This window comes from Anabrus simplex, chromosome 7 (genome assembly GCF_040414725.1).
Source record: "Anabrus simplex isolate iqAnaSimp1 chromosome 7, ASM4041472v1, whole genome shotgun sequence".
Classification (NCBI taxonomy): Eukaryota; Metazoa; Arthropoda; class Insecta; order Orthoptera; family Tettigoniidae; genus Anabrus; species Anabrus simplex.
Window position 1 is genome coordinate 298,462,289 of NC_090271.1, and position 22,005 is coordinate 298,484,293.

Below are 22,005 nucleotides of genomic sequence, written 5' to 3' on the forward strand. Positions count from 1 at the left end.
AGCATTTCCATGTGATGGGAAGTTCTCCTGTTCATTAGCAAGGGTCATTTCCATGTCAGTCTTTCTTTCCGGGTCAGTTTTGTTTTGCCAATCTGTTATATTTTCTATCTCAGCTTGCTGTATAAACTCATGTCACCTTCCAGTACCGACACAAGTTTGCAGAAATTGGCATTAGTGTTTCTAGAAAGCAATTTATAATTTTTTCAAATGTGGATCATTTGAATAATAAGCTACTTTGTCTCGCTCTATGTTCGTTTTCCAATTTCGGAGAGAACATCTAATACACCAGCTGCCAGTTGGTCTTTTGATTGCTTCATTATGCGGCCGTACTAACCTCGGTTAATAATCTGCACCACTTAAGGACAAAATGTAATTTAACACCTGAAAAAAACATATGAAACTCTAAGTTTGATGAACCAGTGCAGGATAATTAACATTGGAATATACCTGTAAAGAAAACATTTAATAACAGATTTGTTCTCGGTGATTTCCGACAAGAGAGTAGCGTTACGAAAATGTTGCGAAATTTGGGCTGGGAATTATTATTATTATTATTATTATTATTATTATTATTATTATTATTATTATTATTATTATTATTATTATTATTATTATTATTATTATTATCGTATGGAATTTACAAGCATAACGTGCAAAAATATAATGAACATATAAGTTAAAATATAGAAGTAATTAGACTAGAATGTCCAGCTTCGACAACCAGTCCATTGCACTTAGCGTAAATGCATGCAGAGCCCGTGAACCGTCCATAAAAGCTGACAGTGGACAGCTTTCAACAATATGAAACAATGTCTGCTTCCCAGCACCACACTCACACGCAGCACTTTCACAATATACACACTTTTTTAAAAATCATATATCGACACCTACCGTGGCCTGTTCTGAAACGATTGAGGTATGACCACTCAAGTCGAGGAAGATCGAAACCTGGCACTTTTTTCGTTGGGTTTTTAATCAGAAAGACGTTGGTGGGTGGACGTAGTTCCCATCGCTGTCCCCATTCTGCTGTTACACTGAATTCTTCATGGGAGTGTAGATCAGTCCTGAGTGGAATCCGAGATTTTAACCTCATCACAGGTGGATCTCGTAAGGCATTGAACAAGAGTGAATTCCTGTGTGCTAAGGTCTTCTTGAGCAACTGAACTTTCGCTGCTCTTCTCCTCAGACTTGGAGGAGCAATGTTTGCTAAAACAGGCAGCCGCTGAGAAGGAGTTGACCCACTGTACCAGTAACAACTTTCATGGTTTCATTGAGCTGTACGTCAATCTTTGGACTGGGAAGACTTAGGAGAAAGCGGACGAGCTGCTCAACTAAGCGGTATGTTCTGGGCTGTCAGTGAAGAGATGGTGTGGAATGATGTTAGTATAAGAGTAAGTTTGAGTGGTGATTTTAAAAGGAGGAAATATCATAATATAAAATCAGAATTCAAGAGGACAAATTGGGAAAAATATTCGAGAGGGGTTAATGATTGGAATAATTTACCAAGGGAGATGTTCAATGAATTTCCATAATCTTTGCAATTATTTAAGGAAAGACTAGGTATAAAAAGAAATAGGGAATCTGAAACTCGGACGACTGCCCTAAATGCAGATCAGTGCTGATTGATTGATTGATTGATTGATTGATTGATTGATTGATTGATTGATTGATTGATTGATTGATTGATTGATTGATTGATTGATTGATTGATTGATTGATTGATTGATTGATTGATTGATTTATTGATTGATTGATTGATTGTGTTACAGGGATACCGTGGATTGCAGAGGTCTAAGAGGTTGCGGACATGAATGGGTGGACAGAGAAAAGATGAGAGCATAATTTAAAATTCTATAATTAATTTTATTTCATTCCTCTCTCTTTTTCTTTCGATGATTAACTTTGATAAACAACAACAACAACAGAAATCAGGAGCTCGTCGGCTCAAATAACAGGAGCGATCAAAATTCAATTACACAATTATTTTCAGAATGAGCTAGTAGCTCCAAAGTTACACTATTCCCAAGAGAACCTTTGTTCCACATAATTTACACTCTAGGAGACTGAGTTCCAAAATGTTCAATAATCCAGCCTCTCAAAAACACAAGTTTCTAATCCAAATTTTACATTAGATCATTACAAAAGTTTTTACTGTCTTACCCGGTCGACAGTCTGATTCATACTTGACTATGAATAGTGGTCCAAAGAAAAGGTTTAAAATTTCGACTGTAAACAAAATGTTAGAAGGCGAACCCTTGCACTCTTTTTGAAATATACTCTGAAATACTAAAGATCCTCTCTTCCCTTATGCCCTGAAGTTACAGAGGCTAAGCCTATAGTACTGAGGATGACTAAATGGTGAAAATAATATGTTCTAAACGTATAGAAAAATATAAAGTTTTACAAAATCATAGTCACCCCAATGCCAAGTTGAATGGGAATTAAAAAAGGGTGAACACTCTTTAATCCCTAAGTTGCATTTTCCCAGAGGGGATTTGAATAACGTCCTCAGACTTGCTTGGAAATTTACATTTAAAGGATGATATTCAACTTCAGAAATTGACATTAAGAATGAAATTTGAAATATTCCCCTCAAGTCAGCTATCTGGTGCTATCACATATTTAAAAGATGTCTGCCATTACCTTGAACTGGTGGGCCATCCGAAGGCTTTCCCCTGCCTCCACTACTTATGTACTCTAGATTGGAGTGATAAAGAAGGCGTCCTGGCCCAAAAGCTCCCAGCTTTTATAGCGGAGGGGAAAGTTCCACAACTCTCCAGGCCGATGGCCTGTACACACCCACAATTTTGACTGGTTATTAAATATATGTACAAAATTGCTGATTGGCTACTATTTTCAAGAAGAAGGAGGCTATTTAGTGCTGACAACTTCAGCACATGAAAAAGTGACTTACGAACACTTCAGGTTAACAAAACTCGGAAATATAGATTTCTAAACTGAAAATGAATATCTTCTACTTTAACAAATTTTTTGCTATTTTTCTTTACGTCGCACCGACACAGATATGTCTTATGGCGACGATGGGGTAGGAAAGGCCAGTAGTATAATTGGATGGTTCGGCGGCCACCGCCACCTCCGGCTCCCAGTGGCCACCTCCACCTCCACCTCAGCCAGAGGCCTCCCAGTGGCCACCTCCACCTCAGCCAGAGGCCTCTTCCAGTGCTGCCAACTTAACCTAACTAGCGCGAAATTTGAATTTGTAAACAAAGCCACGTGCTTTTTGACAGCTGACATCGACAACAACGCATCGCTAACCTCAGTACTGCCATCTTGACGGGCCTAAGCCTCAGTAGTGCCAACTTAACCTAACTAGCTCGAGATAAACAAAGCCACGTGTTTTTTGACAACCACGTGCTTTTTGACAGATTTGTAAACAAAGCCACGTGCTTTTTGACAGCTGTCATCGACAACAACGCATCGCTAACCTCAGTACTGCCATCTTAACGGGCCTAAACCTCAGTAGTGCCAACTTAACCTAACTAGCATGAGGTAAACAAAGCCACGTGCTTTTTGACAGCCACGTGCTTTTTGACAGATTTGTAAACAAAGCCACGTGCTTTTTGACAGCTGTCATCGACAACAACGCATCGCTAACCTCAGTACTGCCATCTTGACGGGCCTAAACCTTAGTGGTACCAACTTAACCTAACTAGCATGAGGTAAACAAAGCCACGTGCTTTTTTGACAGCTGTCATCCGCCATCTTTAAACCACAGAGCACTGTGCTGCCCTCTTGCGTCACCTGTCATCGGCAGTGCTGACATCTTGACGGGCCTAAACCTTAGTGCTACCAACTTAACCTCACTAGCTCGAGATAAACAAATCTACGTGCTTTTTGACAGCCACGTGCTTTTTTCTTGACAGCTTTCATCCGCCATCTTTAATCTATAGAGCACAGTGCTGCCCTCTTTAGCTACTTACCTTTGAAATGTGGTGGCGGATAATTTGAAAAATGCTTTTCGACAAGCAGCCATCTTTAATCCAGAGAGAACAGTGCTGCCCTCTATGTGGTGGCGGCGAATTGAAAAATTCCACGTGCTCTTGTTTGAAAACAAACTCACGTGCTTTTTTGACAGCTGTCATCAGCCATCTTTAATCTATAGAGCACAGTGCTGCCCTCTTTAGTTTGAAATGTGGTGGCGGTAAATTCCACGTGCTCTTGTTTGGAAACAAAGCCATGTGCTTTTTGACAGTTGTCATCCGCCATCTTTAATCAACAGAGCACCGTGCTGCTATCATGCGGGCAATTTCATCACCTATCACCCGCCATCTTTAATCTACAGAACACCGTGCTGCCCTCTTTATGGCTACTACCTTAAGCATGTAGTAGCGGGCAATTTGAAAAGTTCTGTTAGCTATCATCCACCATCTTTAATCAAGAGAGCACCGTGCTGCCATCTTTAGTTGAAATGTGGTGGCGGCAAATTCCACGTGCTCTTGTTTGGAAACAAAGCCATGTGCTTTTTTGACAGCTGTCATCCGCCATCTTTAATCAACAGAGCACCGTGCTGCTATCATGCGAGCAATTTCATCACCTATCACCCGCCATCTTTAATCTACAGAACACCGTGCTGCCCTCTTTATGGCTACTACCTTAAGCACGTAGTAGCGGACAATTTGAAAAGTTCTGTTAGCTATCATCCGCCATCTTTAATCAAGAGAGCACCGTGCTGCCATCTTTAGCTAGATACCTTTGAAATGTGGTGGCGGCAAATTGAAAAATTCCACGTGCTCTTGTTTGGAAACAAACTCACGTGCTTTTTCGACAGCTACCATCCGCCATCTTTAATCAACAGAGCATAGTGCTGCCCTCTTTAGTTTGAAATGTGATGGCGGCAAATTCCACGTGCTCTTGTTTGGTAAACATAGCCATGTGCTTTTTTGACAGCTGTCATCCGCCATCTTTAATACAGAGAGCACCGTGCTGCCCTCTTTATCGTAGTAGATGTAAATTCGTCACCTGTCATCCGCAGTGCTGCCATCTTTAGCTAGATACCTTTGAAATGTGGTGGCGGATAATTTAAAAAGAAAAATTCTACAGCAGCCCTCTCTCGACGCTAATTGCATAAGATGGCGGCTATACATGACTCCTTAAGGGTGCTTACGCAAGATGGCTGCTATACACAGGTTCTTATGAGACGCCCTTGGGATGCTTGCGCAAGATGGCAGTTATACATGGCTCCTTATGAGATACCCTAGGGATGCTTGCGCAAGATAGCGGCTGATCTTATGGGACGGCTTAAGGGTCCTTGGACAAGATGGCTTGAGACGCCCTAAGGATGCTTGCGCAAGATGGCGGACACAAGATGGCAGCTATACATAACTCCTTATGAGACGCTTTAAGGGTGCTTGCGCAAGATAGTTGCTACTCTTAGCTTAGAGGCTAACGTGTCATGCTAGTTCGATTCATTAAATTTGGGGCTTAAATGCAAAATGTTAAATATATCGAAAACGGTGCACCGTAGAGCAAAACGGACAAAATTTTTCTGCCTAATACCTCGGTTCGCAGTATGAGGAACAAGAAAAACATAGTCTAATGATGAGATCAACGGTTCGGTTCCTACTTAGGCCCTTTGGCATTCACTCTGTTTTAGCTTGTATTGAAGCGAGTCTTCGTAACATGATCAGGTTTAGCTATGGTAGAGAGTATAACGTGCCGTGCAGGTTCGATTCATTAAATTTGGGGCTTAAATGCAAAATGTTAAATATCTCGAAAACGATGCATCGTAGAGCAAAACGGACAAAATTTTTCCGCCTAATACGTAGGTTCGTAGTATCAGGAACAAGAAAAAACATAGTCTAATGATGAGATCAACGGTTCGATTCCTACTTAAGCCCTTTGGCATTCGCAGCTATCTATTTCCACAAGATGGTGGCTGCTCTTATGAGAAACAAGATGCCTTGAGAAGTCCTAGGGATGCTTACGCAAGATGGCAGACACAAAATGGTGACTATACATAGCTCCTTATGAGACGGCCTAGGGGTGCTCGCACAAGATGGCGGCTACTCTTATGAAGAAAGCTAGCTTAGAGGCTACTGCGCAAGATAACAGCTGCTGTTATGCATGTAGTGGAGGGCAATTTGAAATTGTATGTGCTTAATCAACAGAGCACCCTGCTGCCCTCTTTAGCTGAAATGTGGTGGTGGATAATTTGAAAAATTATTTTGACAGCTATCATCTTTAAAAACAATGGCGACTATACATAGGCTGTGAAGGCTTTATCATTCTCCTCCTCCTCCTCCTCCCCCTCCCCCTTCTCTACCTCCTCCTCCGCCTCTTATGTCAAGGCATAGCTTTACATCGAACAAGTTTAAACCTGCATCGCGAAGGCAAGCGTGTGCAGCGATAACATTATTGTGCATGTTTAGACTTTCGAAACATAAGAAGAGTAGAATCAAACGCTGTACTCGATACGACATGTGATCAGAACATTGATTGATGCGTTCAGAAAACAAAATAAGTGATCAAGACTAGAATCGAACGATGTACTCAATACATCATGTGTTTAGAATATGTCAGGGGACACGCTTGTTCTAAGAAGATCAGATTGAAACATAACAAGACTAGAATAGAACACTGTAATCGATGTTGTTAACTTCAACATGTGATCAGAACATTGATTGATGTGTTCAGAACACAAAATAAGTGATCATGACTAGAATCGAACACTGTACTCGATACAACATGTGATCAGAACATTGATCGACGTGTTCAGAACACGAAATAAGTGATCAAGACTAGAATCGAACACTGTACTCAATACAACATGTGTTTAGAACATGTTAGGGGGTACCCTTGTTATAAGAAGATCAGAATGAAACATAACAAGACTAGAATCGAACACTGTAATCGATGTTGTTAACCTCAACATATGATCAGAACATTGTTTGATGTGTTCAGAGCAAAAGTACAATTTTGATGATTTGCTTAGTGTAAAATCAAAAACTATGGAAACACACTGTGCACATATCGCGTAGCTAACTCGCTCAGTAAGCAATATCGCAAAACTACAACTTCAATGATTTGCATAGTGAAAACATCAAAAACACACTGTACCCATACTGCGCAGCTAACTCGCTCGGTAAACGATATAGCCAAAGTATAACTTCAAATTATTTACCTTCCATCATTCGTCTTGTGTGTAAAAATCAGTCGAACAAGTTATCGCATAAACATGGCTGAAAAAAAATCGTGATAGGGTATGGAACCCAGGGGTTACATCTTATCAGAAGGGCAAAAAGGATGAAAGGACTCTTCCTCCTCCTTACCGCACATTCCTTGAAGGGCTAATTGGCTGAAGGGCTAATGGGCAAAAGGGCTAAAGGGCTAATGGGCTAAAGGGCTAATGGGCTAAAGGGCTAAAGGAGCAACAACCTCGTCGATCGCTATCAACAAGAACGCTTGTACTTTGTTAAGTGTAGAAAATTAATCTTTATTTGTAAATGGTTTCATGTTCAGAACAAGGAATGGAAAATCCCCGAGGTGCGATGAGTTACGTTTTTCGAACTAGTGTTTGGAACACTGAACTTTTCAAGATGATAGCAGAGAGTTTAGCAATCTTCTGTTGTTGGATTTTAAATTCCGCGCTACAACATGCATAAGGTGGTAGCCTTGAGGTTTACCGCCGTAAAGATGGCAAGAGTGAGGTTAACAATGTTCTGTTGTTGGATTTTAAATTCCGCGCTATAACATGCATAAGGTGGCAGCCTTGAGGTTTACCGCCGTAAAGATGGCAGCAGTGAGGTTAGCGACGGTCTATTGTCTTTCAAAGTGAGGTAAGGGTTCGTCAAGAAGACAGCTGTCAAAAAAGCACGTGGCTATGTTTACCAAACAAGAGCACGTGGCTGTGACGTCACGGTCACGTAATCAATCCTTAGCTCGACGTCGTTAAGAGCAGTATTAGGGTTAGCTATGCTTAAAAGTCTTGGGAACAGAGCAGCAGTATGAATTGCTATGTTTCAAAGCGTGTACACATGACCTATCGCTTTTACATGCATCGACCATCGAACTAAACTTCATCCGCTAGATCGTGCTGCTATCTTAGCATAACCTATACCCATAAAATTAAAGTACAATGCATAGCCATGTTTCAAAGCGTGTACACATCACCTATCGATTTTGCACACAACGACTCTCGTACTAAACTTCTTCCGCTAGATTGTGCTGCTATCTTAGCATAACCTATACGCGTGACCTTAAGGTACAAAGAATAGCCATGTTTCAAAGCGTGTACACATTACCTATCGACTTTGCATGCAACAAATATTGTACTAAACTTCTTCCGCTAGGTTGTGCTGTTATCTTAGCATAACTTATACACATGAACTTAAAGTACAAAGAATAGTCATGTTTCAAAGCGTGTACACATTACTTATTGATTTTGCATGCATCAAATATCGTACTAAATTTCTTCCGCTAGATTGTGCTGCTATCTTAGCATAACCTATACCCATGAACTTAAAGTACAATGAATAGTCATGTTTCAAAGCGTGTACACATCAACTATCGAATTTGCATGTATCGACTCTCATACTAAACTTCTGCAGGTAGATTGTGCTGCTATCTCAGCATAACTAAGATGCATGAACTTAAAGAACAAAGAATAGCTATATCTCAAAACGTGTACTCATTACCTATCGATTTTGCAAGCATCGACTCTCGTACTAAACTTCTTCCGCTAGATTGTGCTGCTATCTTAGCGTAACCTATACGCATGACCTCAAGGTATAAAGAATAGCCATGTTTCAAAGCGTGTACACATTACCTATCGACTTTGCATGCAACAAATATCGTACTAAACTTCTTCCGCTAGGTTGTGCTGCTATCTTAGCATAACTTATACACATGAACTTAAAGTACGAAGAATAGCCATGTTTCAAAGCGTGTACACATTACGTATTGATTTTGCATTCATCGAATCTCGTACTAAATTTCTTCCGCTAGATTGTGCTGCTATCTTAGCATAACCTATACCCATGAACTTAAAGTACAATGAATAGTCATGTTTCAAAGCGTGTACGCATCAACTATCGATTTTGCATGTATCGACTCTCGTACAAAACTTCTTCAGGTAGATTGTGCTGCTATCTTAGCATAACTAAGACGCATGAACTTAAAGTACAAAGAATAGCTTTGTTTCAAAGCGTGTACACATTACCTAATGATTTTGCAAGCATCGACTCTCGTACTAAACTTCTTCCACTAGATTGTGCTAAAATCGTGTAAGCGTGCTGCTATCTTAGCATAACCTATCGATTTTACATGCATCGACTATCGCAAGCATAACTAAGACGCATGAACTTAAAGTACAAAGAATAGCCTTGTTTCAAAGCGTGTACACATTACCTATCGATAATGTATGTATCGAATATCGTACTAAACTTCTTCCGCTAGATTGTGCTGCTATCTTAGCATAACCTATACGCATGACTTTAAGGTACAAAGAATAGCTATGTTTCAAAGCGTGTACACATTACCGATCGACTTTGCATGTATCGACTCTCGTACAAAACTTCTTCCGCTAGGTTGTGCTGCTATCTTAGCATAACTCATACACATGAACTTAAAGTACAAAGAATAGCTATGTTTCAAAGTGTGTACACAACACCTATCGATTTTGCATGCATCGAATCTCGTACTAAACTTCTTCCGCTAGATTGTGCTGGTATCTTAGCATAACTTATACCCATGAACTTAAAGTACAAAGAATAGCCATGCTTCAAAGCGTGTACACGTCACCTATCGATTTTGCATGTCTCGTACTAAACTTCTTGCGCTAGATTGTGCTGCTATCTTAGCATAACCTGTTCGCATGAACTTAAAGTACAAAGAATAGCCTTGTTTCAAAGCGTTTACACATTACCTAATGATTTTGCACGAAACGACTATCATGCTAAACTTTTTCCACTAGATTGTGCTAAAATCATGTAAGTGTGCTGCTATCTTAGCATAACCTATCGATTTTACATGCATCGACTATCGTGCTAGACTTCTTCCGCTAGAGCATGTAGCAATCGCTTTTGTGTATCCCTAACCCATGTGCACGAACTTAAAGCATAAAGATGAGCTATGTTCTAAAGCGTGTACACATCACCTATCGATAATGTATCGAATATCATACTAAACTTCTCCTGCTAGAGCGTACGAGTATCGCTTGTGCGTGCACGAACTTAAAGCATAAAGAATAGCAATGTATAAAAATCTTGTAAACAAAGCAGCAGCATTACGTATAGTCAAGATTAAATGCGTGCACACATCATGTATCCATGACGCACACAGTACTAAACTTATTCCATTAGAATGTACAAAGTTCGCATGTGTTTGTACTGCTATCTTAGCATAGCCTATGTGCATGAACTTAAAGCATAAAGAATAGTTATGTGTAAAAAATCTTGTGAACATAGCAGAGTGTTAACTACGTAGGTGTAGACATTGAACTTTACATGCTGAGGCAACATACTACGTGACCGTGACGTCACGACCACGTGCTCTTGTTTGGTAAACATAGCCACGTGCTTTTTTGACAGCTGTCTTCTTGACGAACCCTAACCTCACTTTGAAGGACAATAGACCGTCGCTAACCTCACAGCTGCCATCTTTACGGCGGTAAACCTCAAGGCTGCCACCTTATGCATGTTATAGCGCGGAATTTAAAATCCAACAACAGAACATTGTTAACCTCACTCTTGCCATCTTTACGGCGGTAAACCTCAAGGCTACCACCTTATGCATGTTGTAGCGCGGAATTTAAAATCCAACAACAGAAGATTGCTAAACTCTCTGCTATCATCTTGAAAAGTTCAGTGTTCCAAACACTAGTTCGAAAAACGTAACTCATCGCACCTCGGGGATTTTCCATTCCTTGTTCTGAACATGAAACCATTTACAAATAAAGATTAATTTTCTACACTTAACAAAGTACAAGCGTTCTTGTTGATAGCGATCGACGAGGTTGTTGCTCCTTTAGCCCTTTAGCCCATTAGCCCTTTAGACCATTAGCCCTTTAGCCCTTTTGCCCATTAGCCCTTCAGCCAATTAGCCCTTCAAGGAATGTGCGGTAAGGAGGAGGAAGAGTCCTTTCATCCTTTTTGCCCTTCTGATAAGATGTAACCCCTGGGTTCCATACCCTATCACGATTTTTTTTCAGCCATGTTTATGCGATAACTTGTTCGACTGATTTTCACACACAAGACGAATGATGGAAGGTAAATAATTTGAAGTTATACTTTGGCTATATCGTTTACCGAGCGAGTTAGCTGCGCAGTATGGGTACAGTGTGTTTTTGATGTTTTCACTATGCAAATCATTGAAGTTGTAGTTTTGCGATATTGCTTACTGAGCGAGTTAGCTACGCGATATGTGCACAGTGTGTTTCCATAGTTTTTGATTTTACACTAAGCAAATCATCAAAATTGTACTTTTGCTCTGAACACATCAAACAATGTTCTGATCATATGTTGAGGTTAACAACATCGATTACAGTGTTCGATTCTAGTCTTGTTATGTTTCATTCTGATCTTCTTATAACAAGGGTACCCCCTAACATGTTCTAAACACATGTTGTATTGAGTACAGTGTTCGATTCTAGTCTTGATCACTTATTTCGTGTTCTGAACACGTCGATCAATGTTCTGATCACATGTTGTATCGAGTACAGTGTTCGATTCTAGTCATGATCACTTATTTTGTGTTCTGAACACATCAATCAATGTTCTGATCACATGTTGAAGTTAACAACATCGATTACAGTGTTCTATTCTAGTCTTGTTATGTTTCAATCTGATCTTCTTAGAACAAGCGTGTCCCCTGACATATTCTAAACACATGATGTATTGAGTACATCGTTCGATTCTAGTCTTGATCACTTATTTTGTTTTCTGAACGCATCAATCAATGTTCTGATCACATGTCGTATCGAGTACAGCGTTTGATTCTACTCTTCTTATGTTTCGAAAGTCTAAACATGCACAATAATGTTATCGCTGCACACGCTTGCCTTCGCGATGCAGGTTTAAACTTGTTCGATATAAAGCTATGCCTTGACATAAGAGGCGGAGGAGGAGGTAGAGAAGGGGGAGGGGGAGGAGGAGGAGGAGGAGGAGGAGGAGAATGATAAGGCCTTAACAGCCTATGTATAGTCGCCATTGTTTTTAAAGATGATAGCTGTCAAAATAATTTTTCAAATTATCCACCACCACATTTCAGCTAAAGAGGGCAGCAGGGTGCTCTGTTGATTAAGCACATACAATTTCAAATTGCCCTCCACTACATGCATAACAGCAGCTGTTATCTTGCGCAGTAGCCTCTAAGCTAGCTTTCTTCATAAGAGTAGCCGCCATCTTGTGCGAGCACCCCTAGGCCGTCTCATAAGGAGCTATGTATAGTCACCATTTTGTGTCTGCCATCTTGCGTAAGCATCCCTAGGACGTCTCAAGGCATCTTGTTTCTCATAAGAGCAGCCACCATCTTGTGGAAATAGATAGCTGCGAATGCCAAAGGGCTTAAGTAGGAATCGAACCGTTGATCTCATCATTAGACTATGTTTTTTCTTGTTCCTGATACTACGAACCTACGTATTAGGCGGAAAAATTTTGTCCGTTTTGCTCTACGATGCATCGTTTTCGAGATATTTAACATTTTGCATTTAAGCCCCAAATTTAATGAATCGAACCTGCACGGCACGTTATACTCTCTACCATAGCTAAACCTGATCATGTTACGAAGACTCGCTTCAATACAAGCTAAAACAGAGTGAATGCCAAAGGGCCTAAGTAGGAACCGAACCGTTGATCTCATCATTAGACTATGTTTTTCTTGTTCCTCATACTGCGAACCGAGGTATTAGGCAGAAAAATTTTGTCCGTTTTGCTCTACGGTGCACCGTTTTCGATATATTTAACATTTTGCATTTAAGCCCCAAATTTAATGAATCGAACTAGCATGACACGTTAGCCTCTAAGCTAAGAGTAGCAACTATCTTGCGCAAGCACCCTTAAAGCGTCTCATAAGGAGTTATGTATAGCTGCCATCTTGTGTCCGCCATCTTGCGCAAGCATCCTTAGGGCGTCTCAAGCCATCTTGTCCAAGGACCCTTAAGCCGTCCCATAAGATCAGCCGCTATCTTGCGCAAGCATCCCTAGGGTATCTCATAAGGAGCCATGTATAACTGCCATCTTGCGCAAGCATCCCAAGGGCGTCTCATAAGAACCTGTGTATAGCAGCCATCTTGCGTAAGCACCCTTAAGGAGTCATGTATAGCCGCCATCTTATGCAATTAGCGTCGAGAGAGGGCTGCTGTAGAATTTTTCTTTTTAAATTATCCGCCACCACATTTCAAAGGTATCTAGCTAAAGATGGCAGCACTGCGGATGACAGGTGACGAATTTACATCTACTACGATAAAGAGGGCAGCACGGTGCTCTCTGTATTAAAGATGGCGGATGACAGCTGTCAAAAAAGCACATGGCTATGTTTACCAAACAAGAGCACGTGGAATTTGCCGCCATCACATTTCAAACTAAAGAGGGCAGCACTATGCTCTGTTGATTAAAGATGGCGGATGGTAGCTGTCGAAAAAGCACGTGAGTTTGTTTCCAAACAAGAGCACGTGGAATTTTTCAATTTGCCGCCACCACATTTCAAAGGTATCTAGCTAAAGATGGCAGCACGGTGCTCTCTTGATTAAAGATGGCGGATGATAGCTAACAGAACTTTTCAAATTGTCCGCTACTACGTGCTTAAGGTAGTAGCCATAAAGAGGGCAGCACGGTGTTCTGTAGATTAAAGATGGCGGGTGATAGGTGATGAAATTGCTCGCATGATAGCAGCACGGTGCTCTGTTGGTTAAAGATGGCGGATGACAGCTGTCAAAAAAGCACATGGCTTTGTTTCCAAACAAGAGCACGTGGAATTTGCCGCCACCACATGTCAACTAAAGATGGCAGCACGGTGCTCTCTTGATTAAAGATGGTGGATGATAGCTAACAGAACTTTTCAAATTGCCCGCTACTACATGCTTAAGGTAGTAGCCATAAAGAGGGCAGCACGGTGTTCTGTAGATTAAAGATGGCGGGTGATAGGTGATGAAATTGCCCGCATGATAGCAGCACGGTGCTCTGTTGATTAAAGATGGCGGATGACAACTGTCAAAAAGCACATGGCTTTGTTTCCAAACAAGAGCACGTGGAATTTACCGCCACCACATTTCAAACTAAAGAGGGCAGCACTGTGCTCTATAGATTAAAGATGGCTGATGACAGCTGTCAAAAAAGCACGTGAGTTTGTTTTCAAACAAGAGCACGTGGAATTTTTCAATTCGCCGCCACCACATAGAGGGCAGCACTGTTCTCTCTGGATTAAAGATGGCTGCTTGTCGAAAAGCATTTTTCAAATTATCCGCCACCACATTTCAAAGGTAAGTAGCTAAAGAGGGCAGCACTGTGCTCTATAGATTAAAGATGGCGGATGAAAGCTGTCAAGAAAAAAGCACGTGGCTGTCAAAAAGCACGTAGATTTGTTTATCTCGAGCTAGTGAGGTTAAGTTGGTAGCACTAAGGTTTAGGCCCGTCAAGATGGCAGCACTGCCGATGACAGGTGACGCAAGAGGGCAGCACAGTGCTCTGTGGTTTAAAGATGGCGGATGACAGCTGTCAAAAAAGCACGTGGCTTTGTTTACCTCATGCTAGTTAGGTTAAGTTGGTACCACTAAGGTTTAGGCCCGTCAAGATGGCAGTACTGAGGTTAGCGATGCGTTGTTGTCGATGACAGCTGTCAAAAAGCACGTGGCTTTGTTTACAAATCTGTCAAAAAGCACGTGGCTGTCAAAAAGCACGTGGCTTTGTTTACCTCATGCTAGTTAGGTTAAGTTGGCACTACTGAGGTTTAGGCCCGTCAAGATGGCAGTACTGAGGTTAGCGATGCGTTGTTGTCGATGACAGCTGTCAAAAAGCACGTGGCTTTGTTTACAAATCTGTCAAAAAGCACGTGGTTGTCAAAAAACACGTGGCTTTGTTTATCTCGAGCTAGTTAGGTTAAGTTGGCACTACTGAGGTTTAGGCCCGTCAAGATGGCAGTACTGAGGTTAGCGATGCGTTGTTGTCGATGTCAGCTGTCAAAAAGCACGTGGCTTTGTTTACAAATTCAAATTTCGCGCTAGTTAGGTTAAGTTGGCAGCACTGGAAGAGGCCTCTGGCTGAGGTGGAGGTGGCCACTGGGAGGCCTCTGGCTGAGGTGGAGGTGGAGGTGGCCACTGGGAGCCGGAGGTGGCGGTGGCCGCCGAACCATCCAATTATACTACTAAGGCCTAGAAATTGGAACAAAGCGGCTTTGGCCTTCATTAAGGTACAGCCCCAGCATTTGCCTGGTGTGAGAATGGGAAACCATGGAAAACCATCTTCTGGGCTGCTGACAGTGGGGCTCGAACCCACTATCTCCCGATTGCCGGATACTGGCTGCACTTAAGCGACTGCAGCTATTGAGCTCGGTACAAAAGAGTTTTAATAAGATCTTGTTGACTAGCACTCGTCGTGCTCACTGGCGAGTTGTCATGTAGTTCCGCAGTCTATCCGAGGTTCAATACCTGGATTAAATAATTATTGACTGCTTGATTGAATTTCATTTCGTAAGCCTTCTTCTTTAGTCGGTTTGCAGTTTGATGCTCTGATGACACCAGACCTATAAGGATGACTGTATTCATCTATTACCTGTTCCTTTGGTGCTTGGTCTAGTGGTGTGTGTAAATGAAAATAGGAAAAATACAAAGATTCAATCCCTGGAAAGAAAAGATAGTGGGTTCGAAACCCACTGTCGGAAGCCCAGAAGATGGTTTTGAGTGGTTTCCCATTTTCACACCAGGCAAATTCTGGGGCTGTATCTTAAGTAACACCACGGCCGCTTCCTTCTCACTCATAACCTTTTACTATCCCATCGTCACCATAAGACCTATCTCTGTTAGTGCGACGTAAAGCAAATCGTAAAAAAGGATCATTTTTTAATGAGCTTCTGAAACTCACTCATACTCTTCCTTGTTGTATCTCCAGAATAGCCGATCGATATACATATAATAAATTTATATTGAATTCATATTGTCCTCTAAGTCTGCACCGATGAATAATATGTACTAGAAAGTGGAGAAGACCCCTCTCAGTGATTAAATATGTGTTGCCCAAATATAGAAAATATCTACGGAGATACTCATATTGAAGTGTTCCATTAACTGCTTAGAAATGTCAAGAAAATACTATTCCTTCGTTACAAAATTATTAATTTAACATCGTTGTTATTTAAAGAGGAAAAATTGCGCTCTGGATAGTGTAAGGGTTAAACTACGAATATACTGGTGCTCGTGTTGACGCAGACATACTCCCTCCCCTACTTGCGTGCAGTTAAAGACTTATCCGGGTGTGGCCGCTCTACAGGGTGGAGTGTCGTAGTGGTCTCTAATTTACTTCGACCCTGATAAGGGTATTTTGTACCACACATATAAGAAGCTAACTACCACAAATTTTGCTGTGATGAAAGTTCATTAAATACCGTAAGAGTAATAGTTAATTTCCAAAGAGAAATAAGGGAGGGCAATGCTCTATCAACGGATATACTCCCTTGTCGCTCAGAAACAATAGCCTTGAATATTTTCTCTCCTAGAATGTTAATGAAGAGAAAATCTCATCACGCTGTGAATCATGCAATTACAAGACCTACCCATTCCAAATTGGACTGTTGGTTTTCTTTGAATTATATTGTAGAAACTGTATTTGCATTGATAAAGCAAATTTCAAACAGTTTTATCTAAATGATAATTAACGGATTTATTCTTCACCACATTGAAACCACGTTTTAAAGCCCTTCTTTGTACACAACATTGTGAGTAGTATGACCTTCAGATACAGTTTTCACTTTCAAAGTATCATAGAAGTAATGCACTAGAGACATTACAACTGGCCATTACTAAATACTAGCTGAAGTAGAGTTAACAATACGATCTACAGTCTGTCCTTGTGAACATTGAATAGAAAATGGTCTTCTTTTGAAATCAAAGGAAGTGTTTCGTCTGGTGGTGTTAGATTGATTCTTTGATCAAAATGTTTTGACCTATCCTTCCACCAGTAATGATTTCATAATAATATTCCGTAAAATTAATCGTGTACCATTTAAGAAGCATTCATATACATTTCAGTGTCTTAGTAAAACCGTAGTAGTACATGCATGCACAGAAATGGTGACCCGATATAAACAAAGCATGGTATCCCCCCACCTCGTCGCTTAACACATTGTTGCAGGTAGACAGCCCGCTACAAGACTGTTGTGATTGAAATGGGCACAGCGCTGGATGTATAACAATACACACATTGTGCCTTCAGCACTACCACTTCACTCATTCCCCTCCTTTTTAGTACTGAAGTGGGGCAGTGTTGATTGTTTATATTGGCACACCATTTCTGTGCATGGGTGTTTCAGCTTTTCATATGAGGATTTGTGCTGGCAAATCACTTCATTTCCAAATGAAAGGAATTACTTTCTTTTCCCGTCATTGGACTGTTTACGATGATATATGTCTGTTGCTCCAGGCACCGGTATAAAGTATATAACTTCACTATTGATTTCGAAGCCGTAGCGTGCCTGCCTCCTACCCGGAGGCCCCGGGTTCGATTCCCGGCCAGGCCAGGGATTTTTACCTCGAAATGGGGGCTGGTTCGAGGTCCACTCAGCATACGTGATTAGAATTGAGGAACTATCTGACGGTGAGATGGTGGCCCCGCTTTAGAAAGCCAAGAATAACGGCAGAGAGGATTCGTCGTGCTGACCACACGACACCTTGTAATCTGCAGGCGTTCGGGCTGAGCAGCAGTCGCTTGGTAGGCCAAGGCCCTTGAATTCGAAACAGTGTAAACTAATAATTCATATATCATGGGAAGGTCAAAATTCTCTTCTAAAATGCCTCAAACAGTTTTTCCTGTTGTCCTGGATGGTAAATGCATAATGCTGGATATTTTTGAAGTTTCATCGGTTAAGTGACAGTAATCTTCACTACCAAATAAGAGTAAGAAATCTGGGAATTGTTATTCAACTGATTTCGTCCGCAAATTTATGAAGAACAGAACTACCTGGAATTCTGGCTAAACTTTTTTTTGAAAGTAGTTTTACGTCGCACTGACACAGTTAGATCTTATGGCGACGATGTGACAGGAAAGGGCTAGAAGTGGAAAGGAAGCGACTGTAGCCTTAATTAAGGTACAGCCCCAGCATCTGCCTGGTGTAAAAATGGGAAAACACGGTAAACCACCTTCAAGGCTGCCGACAGTTTGCTTCGAACCCACTATCTCCCGAAACTAAAGAAAACTTAATAAGATTTTATATTTTTGGAAGTATTTGTGTAGAAACTCTTCAAGAAAGATTATTTTTCCTCCAAATGGAATGCTGCTATTGATGAGGTGTCTGAGAAGTCTATGAACAGGGGCACATATATAAGCCCATGAGACTAGCCATTTATATTTGCTGACGTTAAATGCAGCATTGATACTGATTTTCAAAGTTGACACAGATATTTATTGCAGTTTAGCACCATTTGGTAACAACATGTTGGCTATACCCGTGCATGCCGCTGCTAGTCTATAACTTCCACCCCCAGATTTAAATGATTTATTTTATCAGATGCGAACACACACCGGGCTCTGTCTTTTTTCTGTAAATTAGAGGCGGGATTTAAAAAAATGATAGAGAACGAACTTCTCCAACAGTGTAATCACCCACATAAACATTCCCAGATAAAAGTAAATGACAGATAATCGTCCCAGTTACGTAATCAAAAGTTTCTACCGTTTCTGTACACTCTGAATGGACGATTAGGACATTATTGACTGATGCAATATAATTATATCTGATGACCGTACTCACCATGTAAAGACAGTAAATTGGCATAACCCGTACAGTTTCGAAAACTATGACAAAAAGCATTGACAGTAAATCTCCATAACTTCCCCATCCACTTGTAATATTTTCCACTTCTTGAATGTTTGTTGGTGTTGACTAATGAATGAAAGACAGCACGATGTAAAAAATTACCTTTGCTGAAAATGGTTTAACATACCATTTCACGGTTTAAATACCAATTACATACCATGGAGATGCGTATGCTCCGTTACTGTCTTGCGTTACTTCAAAATCGACACTGTTCGCCAGCAAATGGGCATTGTACCCATCACTGAGAAGGCACGGGAAAAACGCCTCCAATGGTGTGGTCACGTCCTGCGGGCCAGTTTCACCCACATCTCTGAAATGAACGGGCCACCTTCACTTAAGGCTATGATGCACAAGATCGTGCAAAATGGCGACCCAAGATTAAAACAGCGGACCATACACCAGTCGGAAAACGCTAGGAAGAAGGAGTAGAAATATATCGATATAAATTTATTGTGTAATTGCCAATGAGTATAGAGATATTCAATAATAAAGACCGTGCACTGTGGTGTCAAGTGTATGAATGTAGATTGGAATATCCGTCTGTTCGGCTCCTTGGATGAATGATCAGCGTCGTTAATTTCGGGGCGGGGGGGGTTGATTCCTGGATGTATCGGGGATTTGAATTGCTTATCATTGATTCGTCTGCCAAGGGGACTCCTCATTCTATACACACACAGAGCACAGTCCTCGACCAACCCTTTTTCCGCCCTTCACCCGTACCACCCCTTTTAGAAGGGTTCCTATTGGCGTTCCGCAAAGCTATGGAACTCGGTATCAGGGGATGTCAAGAACTTCCCTGTTCCAAAATTTAAATGTATATAAAGAAATATGTAATTTAATGGAATGTATAGGTGAATTAGTGAATGACTGGTAGAGTGAAAGGAAGTATGCGAACAGAGGAATGATCGAATTAATGAATGAATGAATGATCAGCTATCGATAGGCAGAATGAAGGAGTATTGAGAAATTATATATATGTATCTCTTGCACAGTAGTATGTAAGTATTTTGTAAACTATGTAAATATTGCAAATAAGATCTAATCTTAAGATAGGTCTAGGGAACATTTTATATGTATAAGGGGGCTCACCCTTTTTCTCTAGAACTTCCATATTTGTGAATATAATCGTAGTAAATAAATAATACTAATACTAACATAAACAGGAACACTAAATAGTTAATACATTCCTACATAATGTATAATTGGCCTTACATAGTACATCCGGCCTTAAAACATAGATAGGTTCATATCTAACATACTTGGCACCCGCGACTCCACCAGGGTGTAGTCAAAACGGCAGAAAGATATGAAAAAGAAGAAGTGTCGATCCGTCTCTGGAATTTTCTTGAAATATCCACGGTTTATAAATATCGAGAGTTCATTCAAACGGAATTATTACCTAGTGAATGTAATTACTGCATCACTCCAAACATATCAAATACTTTTAAATTCAAAGGTACAGTTCTTTTTTCAGAAAATAAAACAGCTTAATTTCAGTGACTCACTTCAGTAATTAAAAACGTATTACTTCCAGTTTAGGAACTCGAAACATAATCTACAATTGAACTAATATTTAAAAATACATATTTTAGCATTGTTCAATGGTGAGGAGGGATATATATCCATTAAATTATTCCAGAATGTACAGAGAGGAAGATATGTCAGTTCGTAACTCTTTTTTTGGTTCAGAGCTTTGTTTTCCACATGAATTTAAAATTAAATTTCCATTTAATGGTCCTGTACATCACGTATAGCACTTCGGAATTATTTGGTATATAGGAGTCGTTAGTGGCTGAAATTATTACATACAAACAGTGTTTGGTAAGTCCTTCATTACTGTGTTGATTATTTTTTCATGGAAAACGTCAACTGAGGGAATACAGCTGTGACAGAATTTTAATTAAAATTAAAATAGCAGTAACAGAAACATACCTGCAAGGAAATGAAGATAATTTAAGGTTCAAAGTTCAGGTGCGTAATTTACAGTTTCTGTATTTCATTTTACTAATATTACTGATGTCAGTGATCCAAGCTTCAGTCCGTTTGAAAATAAGTTGGGTGCGACAGAAACATCAATGATCTATCCGTGCTAATTATTATGAAAACTATATTTAAGGACAGTTATTGTTTAACATCAGCGTTTTGCAATTACCTACTTATACGAGGGCTATAAATAAAGTAATAAATATTGATAGAACGCAACATTTAATTAACTAACAAGTACAATTGCATTACATTACTTCATTGTAGTTACCCCAAAGTCTGTTACCGTTTGCCAATGTCGTTTGGGTCCCTTCTCAAGGCGTTCATTGTTGATGACAGGGAAGGAGCACCTTACTGCGCAAAGTAGAGATGCCATGTCAGTAAATCGGCTTCCTCGGAGGAGTTCCTTCAACTTCAGAAACAGGTCGAAGTCACAAGGACTCATGTCTGGTGAGTACGGGGGGTGTTGCTAGACCTCTCAATGCCAACGTTGCAATAAGAGCTTAACAATTTTTGCGACATGACAACGCAGGTTAGGGCGATCGTCTAGCAATAACCGTAGATGTTTTCGCCGCATATCCAGATGCAGATTCCGCTCCAGAAATCGGCAATAGTAGTCAGTTGACGGTTTGTCCCTCTGGTACAGTATGCGCAAGAGTAACACCCTCGTAGTCGTAAGCTACAATCAGAAATAAACTTCATCGGACTGAGTTCCTCTGGAATTTTTTTTGGAGGTGGCGAAACTGGGTGAAGCCATTCATTAGATTGACGTTTTATTTCAGACTCGTAGGGTCGTGGCCACATCTAATAAATGACGACAATACGCTGCAGAAATGCGTTTCCGTCGTTGCGGTATCTGTCCAGGAGAGTGCCACCCCCAGTGGGTTGATGTGGAATGCAACGGGACGCAATATTCCTTATGGTAATACACTTCGTCTGTATGTGCCACGCCGTGTGTTAAGACTATCCCCGACGGATAATTCCCGGACAGTCCACCGACGGTCTACGGGAACGAGGCTACTCACGATGGCAGTCTGATCTTGA